The sequence below is a fragment of the Rhinolophus sinicus genome, chromosome 1, assembly GCF_057876585.1.
Source record: "Rhinolophus sinicus isolate RSI-liver-muscle chromosome 1, RSI-T2T, whole genome shotgun sequence".
NCBI lineage: Eukaryota > Metazoa > Chordata > Mammalia > Chiroptera > Rhinolophidae > Rhinolophus > Rhinolophus sinicus.
The window spans coordinates 189637334-189640690 of record NC_142501.1 but is presented as its reverse complement, the minus strand read 5'-3'; the positions used below and the strand labels follow the sequence as shown (position 1 = coordinate 189640690).

The 3357-nt window shown below is 42.2% G+C and overlaps 1 protein-coding gene across 3 annotated transcripts in view; it reads left to right on the top strand.

Annotated features, from left to right (window-relative positions):
• Positions 1 to 3357, top strand: part of PGCKA1 (PDCD10 and GCKIII kinases associated 1) — an 83066-nt gene that overhangs the window by 140 nt on the left and 79569 nt on the right. The window lies entirely within an intron of this gene.

The following is a 3357-nucleotide window of genomic DNA, read 5'->3' as shown; positions in this document are numbered from 1 at the left end:
GTAGGGACCGTCTCTCGCCCTGCGCGTCGCGCGCTGCGGTGGGGAGGTCAAGGACTCGGACTTTTGCGAATTTGGCTGTGGGGCATTATTCCCCCTGCTCTCGTGGGTCACTTTTATTTCTTTATTTCCTTTTGCCCTTGGGGGGAAATGGGGTGCGGTGATTCTCAGTTTGATTACTTCGGAAGAGTCAGGTAATTCAACAAAGGCCAGGAGAGGCAAAGTCTTGGATGAGGGGCGGACGGGGGACTTTTACAAATTCCCCAAACGAAAGATCAAGACGGTTTGTAAGACTTGGCATCTAATTGGTGTATGAAACGCTTTTGTTTTTAAATCCCTAATTAATGAACTTTCAACAGTGCCTGAGAACTTGAATTGGAAAAACTGCAAGAGATTTTCCCATACGTATTTCTAAGTTCCCCCTTCCCCATTTGTAAGCATTTGAGGTTTTTTTTTTTGTTTGTTTTTTGTGTGTGTGTGTGTGTGTTTTGTTTTTTTAATAAAACGGAAATGGAATGTGACCGCCGCTGTTTCTTTGAAATGTCCTTGGGTCCCAGAACTTGCCCCCTTGAGGTGCTGGCGCTCTGGGTGGCGGTGGGGAGGGGTGGGGGGAAGAGGGTGCAGTGCTAGGAAGCGGCACGTGTTGAAAGAGGGTGCCAGGTGCAAACGCTTAAGTGGTCACAAACTGTTTGCTGAATATTTAATATTTAGGCAAGCACCTCCAGGTCGATTACTTGGGTCTCATTGACCTTGGCCGCTCTGATGAGGTGAGATTTTCACAAACCACCACTGAAGAATTTTTCCAATGATGTAAGACCGAAATCATTGTTTTGGGTTTTTTTCTCCAGCACTGTAATTAAACTAAAAAAAAAAAAAAAAACTCCCTTTAGTAACTTAGTACATTTTATGTTACATTGTGGTATAGATGTTTGCCTTGGGAATTTAGAGGAAGTCCGAGTTCCTCGAGGTGGTTGAAATCAAAAGAATAGGGTGTTTATTTTCTTCCTGTCGCTAATAGAATTACTGATGGCACTTTTCACATGGCTTATGAGTGTCCTGGGTGGTTGTAAACAAGCTATTGTGAGGAGTAATGGCTGGTGAAAAGATGAGAAACATTGGAGAGCTGAATGAGAAAAAAAAAAGTGGTTGTTGCTGCTTTTAAAGACAATAGATTCTATATTTGCCACTTATTCCCACATTTAATCCTCCAGCCAATGCTATTTTAAGGAGGAGACAGATGTTAAAGCCTTTTAAGGCTAACCACCCGTGCCTAAAGAACACCTTAACAGTCATGAGACAGATCATTGAAACAATCATTTGAAGCTCTAAGGGTAAAGTTCTGGGGTTATTATTTGTATTTCTCTGAAGTGTGAAGAGGCAGTGATAGGACGCTGTCTTGCTGACAGAGGAGAAATGGAGCCGAGGCTAACAGAGGAAGGCACATTTGTCTTACTTTCTTTGTTTAGTCTAAGTCCATCCTGATGCTGCTTTTTCCTTCAGCAAGTTTGTGACAAGTGCCTGTCGCAGGGCATCTGGCCCCCGGGCCTGGTGATCAATGGTTCTAAAGATTTAGGTATCTAATGACATGGAAAGATAATTCTGACCAGTGTACTAAGAGCTTTTGCATATCTAGAATTTAAAACAGAAACTTGTATATCAACTAAATATGTTCATTAACCTAAAAAAAATGGAAGGATTGCACTTAGTACCTCTCTGAGCCTGGAAACACCACCTGGCTAAGCTCTGGCCGGAAACCAGCCCTAGCCCAAGGCAGGGCAGATACTGCCCTCCTGCCTTCCAGAACTCCCCTGCCCTGGGTGCCCCAAGAGCCCACTGACTGGAACGGACTCTAGTTTCCAAATAATTGAATACCAGCCTCCCAGTGGTTGGGTTTCCTCCACCTGGAATGTTTCGAACTCCACTAGTTCCACAATTTTTCCAACAACCCTGAATGTTGGGCTCTTTGGGGATCTTGGTTAAATAGTACCTGGCTCCTGCCATTTTTTCCCTCCTTTTTTGGTCTTTAGATTGATTATCATGTTGCAGATAAACTTTCTAGGTATCTAGAAAAGAGTTGATAGGTTATCATAAAGGAGGACACACATGAGCCTTCACCCATCTGCAGGTCAGGTGGGTCACCCAGTTGTAGCCTTTTGTAGTCTGGTCACCACCTGAATGCTATTTAAAAGGATAAAATGAAAATGAAATATTTTATCTGTTTGCACCCTTTTCACCTGAGTATATTAACATACCCATCAGACGAATATGTGTCCTCACGCAGATACTTAAAAAAATTTAAAGTACTGACTCAGGGGAGGCAAGCATCTTAGAAAAGACACCCCTGAGCTGCAGTGAATATTATTAACATAAGACAAAAGGAATTATCATGTCTCAAATTTCACTACGAGTAGTGAACACTGTTCTGTTCAGAGTACAAGTAGCTCTCTCAACTTAAATGAAACCTTCATCTGGCCTTGGAGACGGCATGTGTGTAGACGCAGGGACACCGGACACTCAGCGAGATGCTGGGGACACACTCCTTGACTTCAGGGATCTTACAGTCTTCAGAGAAGCCATGGAGGATTTTGGGTAGAGCAGGTCTCTATTTTAGCAAGTTCACTCTGGCTGCAATGAGAAGAATGAAACAGGGAAGATACAAGCAAGGCAACTGCTGTAAACATCCATGAGGAGAGAGAGAAGTGAATTGATTCAAAAGATATTTAGAGGGGTAAGGGTATTTAAGCTATTAACTTATTTAGAGGGGCAAAAAAGGTATTTAAGCTATTAACTCAGAATATATTAGGCAGTTCAAGTCTAAAGTTAATTTACATGCCATTTTGAAATACACTTGTTCCAGGTAGATAACCATAAGCCATGTCCCATTGCAATGCTTTCCTTACTGACTGAAGTTACTCTAGGGCCCTGCAGAGTTTGTTTCCATCACAGAAAAAAGTTTTTGATAAAGAATGAGCCAAATATAGTTCACACTTTCAACAACCCAGTGCTTCTTTATGTATGGAGACTTAAATATATACATCTGAAGGCCACGTTAAGATAAACTGTTCTCCTCATATTGTATATACATTCTCTGATTTAGCTTAACCCCCTATAGGAGTAAAACTACCTGACTTGATGGTGTAACAGTAGTGGATGTGGGCAGTAGAACAGCTTTTTTTTTTTAAGTTGTCCACAATATGGCCTGCTATATGTCACAGAGATGACTGTACAGGCAGACCCCGTTTTATTGCACTTCACAGATGTTGCGTTTTTAACAAATTGAAGGCAAGACCCTCCACCAACAAAAAGATGACAACTCGGTTTGTGTAGTGGCCTGGAACGAAACCCGCTATAGGCACACCT